The 11,487-nt window shown below is 34.2% G+C and overlaps 1 pseudogene; it reads right to left on the bottom strand.

The window, feature by feature from the left end:
* Positions 1–3,193: 3,193 nt before the first annotated feature.
* LOC149216515 (uncharacterized) lies at positions 3,194–4,033 on the bottom strand (annotated as a pseudogene).
* Positions 4,034–11,487: the final 7,454 nt, after the last annotated feature.

The raw sequence follows: 11,487 nt of genomic DNA on the forward strand, positions 1-11,487 counted from the left end.
AAGGCATCTAAGCCGTCAAAATCACTTTGGGATCACACCCAGCTTGGGTCACACCAGCTTTTAACATGACTAGATTTTTTCCTATAGAGTTTCAAACTGATGATCTTCACATCACGAAATGACTTAATAGTACACCCATCATCATCTATTCTACTCCCAATAGACAAATTAAAAAAATAATTAAATTCAATATTTACATTAAATAACTTTAAAAAAATTATATGAAGATCAAAATTTTATATGTTTTGTTAATCCATTATACTTTCAAAACTCATACTGAGCTAGAAAAATAGTAAACTGCGGCTGTTATCTTGATATATATATATATATATATATATATATATATATATAAATAATTTTGGTATGTTTTATGGACAAATTTTGCTAATTACTTTATTAATCATTGTTAAAAAAATAAAATTAAATAAATATCCCTACGGGACCATTTAAATTCTACCGTGATGTGAGTACAACCACCAAATTCTTTGTTTTTTTCGTTTTAATTATAATGTAAATGACGCATTTCATGGTTAAATAAAGTTTAAGTGGCGTGAAAAGGGATATTGTTTTAATCTAATAATTACTTTCAGCTGTGATTTGCATGACTTAACACAACTTTCCCTAAAGTATCTTTGCTCGAAAGTCTATGTATAGGCAAAGCTTAAGGTTATCATATTATTTGCCTATGTTCCATTTTAATAATAAATTTCTTTAGGGTGTCTCAATGGTTGAAGAGCCTGAAAATGTTCGACAGTCAATAAAAGGTTTTGGTTCTCTTTGCAATTTTAAATTGGAATTTTTTATAATGATTTTGGAATTTTTTAATAAATAAGTGTTTTTTAAATAAATTGAAATTTATTGGTAGTTATTAATTTTGGCAAGAATTTAAAATAAAAAGTTATTTTTCATTATTTTGATGGTAGTTTTCAAAGTTTTTCAAAACTTTCATGGAGAGGAGGGAAGTTAATTGTTTGACTTCATTATGTTTGTCAATTTTTTGAAATATTCCAAATTTATAGTTGAGTTATTTTTTTATTGTGAGGTGAAATTGTGTATTGTTTGTTTTCTAAAATTTATATTCACAACATAAAAGGTGTATTATATGTTTTCATAAATTTATATTCATATATAAGAATTTTGTGCCAACCTCACATTAGGGAAATTAGACCAAACAAAGAACTTCAAATGCTTCAAAATGACAAATGAAAAGATGATTTTTTTGACTCCTAGATGCAAGACATCGAAGATATATATATTTGGACGCAAAGGTCCTTTTTCAGGGATCTAAGACAAGAAAACTAAAAGTAAAGAGGCAGATAAGCATGCATGCTTATTTTCTTGAATCAATTGCTTCGACAAGGATGGGTTCCTTATTGTTCTAACAGAGTATGCAGGATCAGAAGGAGGTTCCATTTTCCATTCAATTCTCCCAAGCCAACAGTCCATAACTATAAGAGGTCATTGAATTTGATTTAGAGGCAAGATGATGTCTTCTTTGATCTCATTTTGATCTATTAGCACTCTCCCCTAGACAACATTGAGGTTCCGATAGATGTCAATTGTGTACATGTATTAATTATATCTGCCCCTTGCTTGGCCAGCACTAGGAACCTAATTTTCCACCTTAGCAAACACCTCGATGTTTGTATGATTGTGTTATTCATTGAAGAGTTTGCTTTCCACCTAAGTAATCTCTTCTTGAATTGGTTGGGGGGTCAAATCCTAGTAGCAATTTGTTGAGCTCTTAGCTCAAGTTTGAGCTATGGAGTTGCCTCTCTCTTGGTAGCAGGTTGCTCCTTGTCTACTCTAGCGCTTTTTCCTCGCATGGCAATAAATCTGAAAGATAAGAGGCATGTGACAAGTTTGAATGGTCTAGCAAGAGTGGAGGATCCTTGACACAATCTCTTATCCTTACCAAGACTTGCTAGTGGTGGAGCCATCCCAAGGCATGAGACATATATAGGAGAAAAATGAGAATTAGACTGAGGGCTAGGAATAAAAACATATAGCGAGAGAGACTCAACATTCCTAGGCTCAAAAGGTCCTCCTAGTTTGGGAGGGGGAGGTGGGGGAGGAAGGGGTGAGACAACATTGTCTTGCTAGTTTGCAGGGGGGTGGGGGAGGAAGGGGTGAGACAACGCTGTCTTGGTAGTTTGCACTAGCGAGAAGTATGAAGTGCCTCAGGCTTGGAGAGAAAATTAAACATCTAGAGGATCAGAGCGCTAAGAGGGATGATGCCAACCATAGCCTAGGAGGAGGAAACAACATGGCTAGCCCAACTTTTCCCTCCTGATTACGAAGTTGGCAGTCCAACTTGCCTAACTAAAAGGCCTAACTAAAAGGCCTTGGAACTAAGCAAGGGAATAGGTGGTGGTTACGAATTACAGAAAAGTAAAAAAAATAAAAACCCTGATAAATGAGAATTAAAATCAAATTGTAAAACAAACCTAATATTGTTACAATCTATACCAATATTTTCTAAAAATATATTTAGATCTCATGCTAAATCTTAATTCTTAATTGAGTAACCATTAATGACTCACTAATGATTAGATGATTGATAAAATTGTCCTTGCCATATAAAACTATGAAAAATGTATAGTTAGTGATATGAAACCATTGCAAATCCCTTGAAATTCCCCTTGGTGCAAATAACCATGCTAAATCATGAATGTGGTGCATGGCTCACAATTGCGTAACTTGTGCAAAACTTAAATGAACTCCTAAGGAAGCGTGCCATGGGCTCGTGGGCCAGTGAAACTGGCTCAACCCTTTTTCTAACTTATTGAGGGGAAAATTTATAATCAAGTTATACCCACCAAAAATAGAGAATAGAAAAGACAAGAGCCTAACCCTTCGCACATAATTCTAAAAGTAGGAGATCCATCACCATATATTTATTTTTAATAATGGTTAAAAGAACATACTTTATCATGTTGATCTATGCAAGGTCAGTATTATTTAATATGAGAGAAGGGACTACCTTGTCCACATGAAAGGACAAGATAGGAGTCATTGCAAAGGTTGAGGAGAATTATTAAGATATGAATGAGCATATTTTATCATTCATTTCTCCTTAAAATAATTCCAAAAATTTTAACTGCACTGAAATAGCATAGTACGTTGAAAAATATGGACGGCAATGCTCAGTAGTCTGTCATCACGAGCAAACGTGGACTGTCAAAGTCATATGGAGCTCCACAAAATACGATTTATACGTTTTTATTTAATATTAATTCAAAAGTACCACATATTCATTATTGAACAATAGATGGGATACAGGTTGTTAATCTGTCTACCATTTTTTTTCATGGGGAGTTTGCATACTTGGCCTTGTAATCATTCCAAAGCTCATCAACAGATTTACCAGTGAGATCATTGAAGAATCCCACGTCCCATCCATCGCGCAGTTTTGAATTCATCTTGGCAACGAAACCAGAGGCAACGGTGTCGCAATACTGGAGAAAGTAGGCAGTCACATCGTAGCCATGGTCCCACTTATCACCGCTTCCAGGCTTAACCCAGTGCGATGGGGCGAAGCCCGCAGTGAGGCGAACATAATCCGCGATGCCTTCGATCAGCCCTGACGGCGCACCGCCTTTGCCGTCCCACTGCCAGACGTGAGTCATCTCGTGGTACAGAACGCCCGTGATCTCGTTCTTTACGTCGCCCTGGTAATTGGTAACGTACTCGGCGCTCAAGTGGATTTGGTCGTTGCTCGTGTAGGCGACTCCGCTCATGCTTTCTACAAACAGGGATACCGTCTGCACGTTCTTCCTGTCGGCGGACGATTGCTGGGCGAAGGTCTGCCAGATGAATTGGGTGGCGGCGTCCATTATCTTGGTGGCGTTGGCCCTCCTATCTCGCTGTCAAATCTCGTCCCGCCATCGCTGCCCTCGGCCGAGTTGTTGACCACAAAGTCCAAGGCGTGGATGCCCTGTACGGCCATTGTCAGAACAAGTAGCGCAGCACAGATCGCTGCTGTCATATTCAAGAAGCAGCAAAAATCAAAGTCTGAATGAATCGAGATAAGCTCAGGGCTTGGGTAGTGTAGTGCTAGTTTGGGAGCGACGGCTTATATAGAACGACAAAAGCAGAAGACGCGTTGCTGGCGTGTTGGACTAAGTAATGGAGTCAACATAGGCGGGCGGACATTTGAAGTGGTTAAACGTCTTTGCTTTGAATTGGAATTTTGTGGTATGTGTTGACCAATGGGCGGTGGAAAATAATAAGACACTTCTTTTCTCAAATTCGATGCTTAGCCATTCTTTTACATAAAGTGCTAAGTATAATAAGTTTTTATTAAATGTACTCTCTTTTCTCCGCTAAAAGAACCTAACCCTTCTATTTTTAATATTTAATTTTGTACAAATTTATGTATCTATGTCTTAAATATTAATTTAAAAAAATTTATCTATATTTAAATTTATTTTAATTAATAATTTTTTAATCAACATATTATTATAAATTTCAAATATAATTAACCATTGTTTTTTCATCTAAATATTATTATGAATTTGTAAATATTTTGGATTTTACAATGAACGTTGCCTCATTATACTAAAAACAAGAGACAAAGTATTATTCTGAAGAGTTTTTATTCCACTCAATTGCTCTATACCTAAAATATTAAAACCTTAAGTGAATATTATATTAGTCATGGTTTATATTCCACTCAATTGCTCTATACCTAAAATATTAAAACCTTAAGTGAATGTTATATTAGTCATGGTTTAAGGAGGTACTGCAGTATTTGTTTAATAGTGACAGGCAATTGACTTTATATTATTTTATTTTATTTTTTATAATTTTAATTAAATTTTTTAGAAAATGTTGAATATTTTTATTTTCTGTAAATTTAAAAATAATTTTTTATTTTCATGGAAATTTTATTTCTAATTTTTAATTGTCTCAACAAGTTTATATGAGACATAATTCGGGCGTTTTATTTGTCAATTTTTGAATAATCATTTTAAAATAAAGAACTTAGAAAACTAATTTATGGTCATTCTGGCTGTGAATGATCTGACATTAAAACTGTCACTTCTCTACCCAATGTTGTAGGTCATTTGGGTAGTCAAGAGAGAGGTCATTTAGGTAGACAAGAGAGGGGGAGAGGGACATATCATTGATACATTGTGTAAAGTTAAAAAATGTATATAAATGAGCTGTCATTTTCACAATAAGTACTTTGACACTAACATTGTTGTTACTATTATACCCACTGTTACAAGTCCCTTACATAAATGAAAAAAATACATAACATTGATCCATGTGCCGAGTAAAAAAATGCAAAAAAACCCAAATTGAACTTTTTTTTTGCAACTCCACACTTTATACAATATATTAACATTTTAACATTTTAGATTTATAATTTCATCGTGTAATATAGTTTTATTTATGTTTTTTCAACTTATCGTAAACAAAATATACATCTCTTTGTTCCAATTGGAGAATTCCACATACATTGCAGATTGCAGTCCAAAAAACTTGGTGACGGCTTCTAATCAATACCGGTGGTTGTTTACCCTATACAAACACTATGATGGTTGTATCCTCTATCTTCTCAACATTAGGATTCTACTTTTTCTCGGCCATGTTTCGAATCTTTTAGAGTTTAATCGTCGAATCCACCCTTGCAAAGCGTAAAAATAGAAAAAAAAATAAAAAAATGCAGTTGGATCAATTTAAATTTTATATATTTATTATCTATAAATATATATCTATAAACATGTAAATATTCGTAAATGATGTTTTCCAATATAATTATGATAAACTTTCATTTATAACAATCTCAATTTAAAGAGTTTCGGAATGTAACTTAATTAATAATTGTGACATTGTGATTTCAAGAGTTGAGAAATTTGTTCTAATGGTTCTCGTGATTTTAGGAGTTTTGGAATTGTAATGTTTTGTTTTGTTTTGTTTTTGTTGTTGTTGTTGTTGTTGTTTTTTTTTTTTTTTTTTTTTTCAGCGGGCGCTGCAATGGGAGCTTGGGAAAGTTCCGGTAGTTTTGAAGATTATTTTTTTTGGAATTTTGGGGTTGGGGAATACAAAGTCTGTAGAGAAATATGCTGAACTACCCACAAAACATGAGCCTAAATTGAAACTTTTGCATGAAGAAAGGCCAAAGACATCCTTAACACCCATATCCTTAATTTAGAAATTGGAGCAATCTCTTGATGGGTTAAGGAAGGGTGTGGCACCTCGATGTAAGGGCCATATCTGGGATGTCATACTGATGAGCATTTTTTTTGTTGTTTATGCATATATATGGCAGAAAATTGTGTGTGCATATTGTATGTGGCAGTGAATGCTTAAACATTAGAATTGGTTTATTTTTTCTCTTAAGAATAATTAGAGAAACATATGTAACACTGTTCCTTTGTATTTTTAAGCCAAATCGTTTCAAAGACTCGTCATGTGTCATAATGAACTTGACATTTTAATATTTTAGATATATAAAAAAGAGAGACTCAGAGAGACACCTAGATAATATATTTATATATAAGGGAGATTATATATTTATTATTTATATATTTAAATTGATTTTAATATTTGAATATTTTGATCCAATATTAATTTTGATTATTATATAAATTATATAATTAAAAAATTATTTTTTTTATTTTTATATTTTTAATTTTTTATTATATAATATTACTGTTTTTGATTAGGGGTTTCTTGTAAATTTTAAGGAAATCTTTAGCCGTTCCCAATGTATCCAAATTTCGAAAACTCAAACAACATAACAAATATTTGAAAAATATAAAAATACTTAAAAATCTTGGATCTAATCTTAATAATAGACCACAAAAATTGGTTACCAATCAAACATAAATGCAATGACTCCAACATAAATACAATGACTCCAACAAACAGTATCTACAAACAGAAACCTCAAATCAATAATATAAGAGTACTTAAAAAATATTTAAACATTCAAAAAAAAACAAACAAACATTTTGAAGTGGGTGAAATTTACCAGGCACCCATTTTCATTTTCATTGTGGTTTTATTACAGACAACGAGTTATTTTCTCGATTTTTTTGGAACTTTGAACCTTTGTAAATAAATAAATTCAAATGTGAAAACAAATGCGAAAGCGCGGGGTATTGCTAATCTTCGCACTCAGATTGTGAGCTAATCTCCACACTTCGACTGTGGGTCGAAATCCAGAAGTAAATAATATATAAACAAATGCGGAAGTGCAGACTACGGAGATATTTCTAATCTCTGCACTCTGACTGTGGGCCCTTTCATCCTTTATTTTCAATGCAAATTGACTAAACAAATTGATTATTTTTCCTTTCCCATTTGGTTAACTGGTTTTTTTAAATAGTCAAAACTCTCATTATATGTGGCAGCTCGCTGAGAACCAGATAGCTTATGCACTAGTTTTTCTGGATATGCATGTTTTGAGAATGCCACACATTATGTTCATCATAAACAATTACCTTAAGTTTCTTTAAAATACCTGCAAAATGCCAACGTTGACAAAATCGACTTCATTGAATATTGTTTGGAGTTTAATACTGAGCTTCAATTTAGTATTATTCAAATCCTAGTTTAACGAAACTAGACAGCTGCTAGACGGTTGCCACGGAGAGTGTCAATAGAAAATCAAATTGCAGATTAAAATTCATAATATCAGTGACCTCTCATTTAATGTATGTTTTTGTTATTTATTGGAGTTGTTTTTAGTGAGATTTTTTGGAAAATTTTTTGTGGGTTTAATTTTTCTAAAATACGGCATAAATTTATTGAAATCACAAATTTGATGGGTAGTCCATAGACAATTTAAATGCCTTATGGATTTCTAAGGGTGCTAAATTCATATATATATAGTCAAAAAACCAGTTTAAATAACGCAAATCAAGATTTCACTTCAAATTTTTCCAGATTTTTCAGAATGCTGATTTTATATATATAATAAAAAAACCAATTTAAATAACATAAATCAAAATTTCATCTCAAAATTTTCAACCAAATTTCAACACCAAAAAATCTAAAATATCACACTAAAAACAACTCCCTACCTATTCATCTAAAACTTCAGATTACATGAATACTCCACTCTCCTTTCACAACGCATGTAACATTATAGCGCTCTATTTTATCTTAATTGGGCAATAGGAAAAGTATTGCAGCTTTAATTGCACGAATTTCCAACCGCACACTAAAACTCATATAATTTATCAAATCCCTGAGAAATTAAAACACATATAATGTAGACTATAAATGCATATATGCATATTGGTGAGTGCAGAAGCGCCTTCAGATATAATCCTAGCATTTTTAAGTTGCTATATGTTATACTTCTTTTCCTCATTGTATTTTTATTATTGATAAATTTTCAGAATACAGGTATTATTAGGATGTTTTGCCAATCAGGGTTTAAGCCTCGGTAAATTAAAGTTTCAAATCAAAATAAACGTCCCACTTCATATACCAATGTGCGCAGAGTGCGGAGGAAGCTCTAACCCTTATTTTCTGCATCCACACCTCCGCATCTCCTCACATGGGCTTCTCCGCACTTCACACCTCTGCACATGTGGTCCTCCACACTCTGGTTGTCACCTGTCGTTTCTGCCTCCACATCTCTGCACATGGGCTCTTCCATACACTCAAATATTACTAGGTCACGTTTAGTCAAGTACATCATACTACCATGTTGCAATTCCTCCAGCAGACAATAAATATGGGAGCTTGTAGAATGGAGAGACCACTGTAAGCTTCCCTTCCAGAGAGATATCTTTATACTGCCACACCAAAATATTGGACTGTAGTATCTCAAGGCACCAACTCCATATGTAAGCAACATAACGACTAGCTACATTAGGAGATCCGAAGATAGTAAATGATTTCCTCGAGTTTGATCCAGTGCCAGACCTCTAGAAGGCAACCTGCAGGCTCAACACATCCAATCTACCAATTAGAAGTTTTCATGTCACTTGCCACCACCCTAGAGGCATTACAAAAAGTATGCAAACATCCCCCAATAATTTGCAAAGAAGCTTGATTCAGGGGCATCCCTGCCTTATCACGATTCCGTGGAATGTTATCCTTCAGAGTGCTATTAACTGAAACAAAATTAGAAGCATGAGAGAAAATAATATTAATCATTCCAACACAATTAGGACAAAAGCCAAGGCATTGAAGCATAACTGTGATAGAATACCAATAAACCAACCCTCTTATAAGCATTGTCAAAGTCAATCTTGAGTTTCTCAAGGACCCCTGTCAAGTCTCCTGAGCCCAATCCATATCCTCGCATGCGGAACGAACTATGTAAAGAAGAAATCTTCACTGCACAAAGCTAGTCTGTCTGCTCTGCCCGAACAATGCTGGATGCAACAGTACGCAATCAAAGAGCCAAAGCCTTGGCCAAAATATGACCGCTTGACAACCTATCTTAATCCATGGGAGGTTCCAAACCTCTTCCCTATTTGGACCCCTCTCAGGATACAATTGCGGATAATTACTTTCCAATTCTATTAACCTTCAACCATTCTGATTACCCATTTAATACACATGGTATGGACCTGCTACAATGACCAGATCATCCCCAAGCAACGCCATTCTTTTATAATCTGATTTCAGATTATGTTGTAGTTGTTATTGCTATATAATCACTCTATCTCTCATTTTTCTCCACGATGTCCAGTAGGTCATTTTCAGGTTGTTCATGCCAATTTTGGAGGGTTATATAGTTCATACAATAATTAGTTCATTCCAATACAAACTTGTGGGGATTTCCCAGTAGATATAAAATCCACGGGTCAACAATGGAATCAATGCATCGTTGAACCTTGAGCTAATTTACCAGTTGGATCTTCCATCAGATTTACAATTTCTACATCTAAAAATAATTCTTCAATTGATTTCAAGCTTGATAAGAAGCTAGTGGATGATCTACAATGCAACCTTCAAATGGATTTTCAACCATAGGCACGGAGTGGATCTTTAGCATTAAGATTCACTTTAGATGATCCTATGTTATTTAGAATGGCCTGGAAGTATAGCTGCTTATATGTGCAGTTGGAAATAATAATCCCAACCACCCCTTTAAACACACTAACAAACACCATGCTTGCCCAGTGAACCACTACACATAATAATTTCAACCACCCCCTTAAACACACTAACAAACATCATTAAGATTCACTTTAGATGATCCTATGTTATTTAGAATGGCCCGGAAGTATAGCTGGTTATATGTGCAGTTGGAAATAATAATCCCAATCACCCCTTTAAACACACTAACAAACACCATGCTTGCCCAGTGAACCACTACACATAATAATTTCAACCACCCCTTTAAACACACTAACAAACATCATGCTTGCCCAGTCAACCACTGCACGGTTGCGATTTTGTTTGTAGGCAATAGGACTGAAGTCAGAGCAGAAGTACAACCCTGACCATTCCGCAACACAACAGAGGAGTTCAGGCATTTAATAAATTTTGGTAAATAGATATGGACAAACATTTACTATGTAAAATCATCCATGTTGGGTATTAAATATTCTCTGTCATGTAATTAATGTCAAATTTGTATGTTAAGATAAATATGGATGTAAAAGTCATTTGTAATGTTGGGCAAGTTAGAGAGCGAAACTCTATGAGGTAGTGAGGAGAAAATCAAAGTAAGTTTGTTGTGTTTATCATGCAAATGTAATTTATTTGTGTTTTGACATATAATATAAAGTGTGGCTAGTTGGGTTATGGCATTAATCCTTCACAAGTAAATTTACTACAACCTCCTTTGTTTTTGTTTTATTATGTTTTTCCATGCTTAAAATTTATGTTTTAATTAAGTCCCTATGTGATTACGATATCCTCCCCCCAACCTATTTTTGAGCCAGTTAGCTTATCTCTGAGCCAGTTGACACCCAGTTGACTTTGCCGCAACCGATTTCAGCGGGTTAAATATTGTTAGTGTAAAAACAAGTGTTTTTACTAGCAATTAAAATTTGTTTTGAGGGCATAATTTTTTGAGCTAGTTGACTCGCAACCTATCTCTGAGCCAATTGACTTTTCCGCGAGCTTAGCCGGTTAAATATTGTTAGTGTAAAAACAAGTGTTTTTACTAGCAATGAAAATTCGTTTTGAAGGATTTTTTGAAGTATATTTACGAGCAAGTAGAAAGTTAATTTCTTTCACTCAGAAATGGCAACATCAAGCACAAGCTTCTCAGATACCTCAGTTTAATGGAAAAAATTATGATTATTGGGCTATTACAATGAAGGCCCTGTTTTCGTCTCAAGACATTTGGAATTTGGTGGAGAATAGTTTTCCAGAACGAGCAGATGCAGCAGCATACAATGTCTTGTCTCAAGAATAAAGGGATTTGTTAAGGGACAACAGGAAAAAGGATTCAAAAGCCCAGTTCTATATTTCCAAGTAGTTCATAAAAGTATTTTTCCAAGGGTTGCAGCAGCAACGAAGTCCAAGCAAGCATGGGCACACTCCAGACAGCCTATC

Source organism: Pinus tabuliformis, chromosome 1_1 (genome assembly GCF_031772625.1).
Source record: "Pinus tabuliformis cultivar Carrire ecotype Pingquan chromosome 1_1, CPIR1, whole genome shotgun sequence".
NCBI lineage: Eukaryota > Viridiplantae > Streptophyta > Pinopsida > Pinales > Pinaceae > Pinus > Pinus tabuliformis.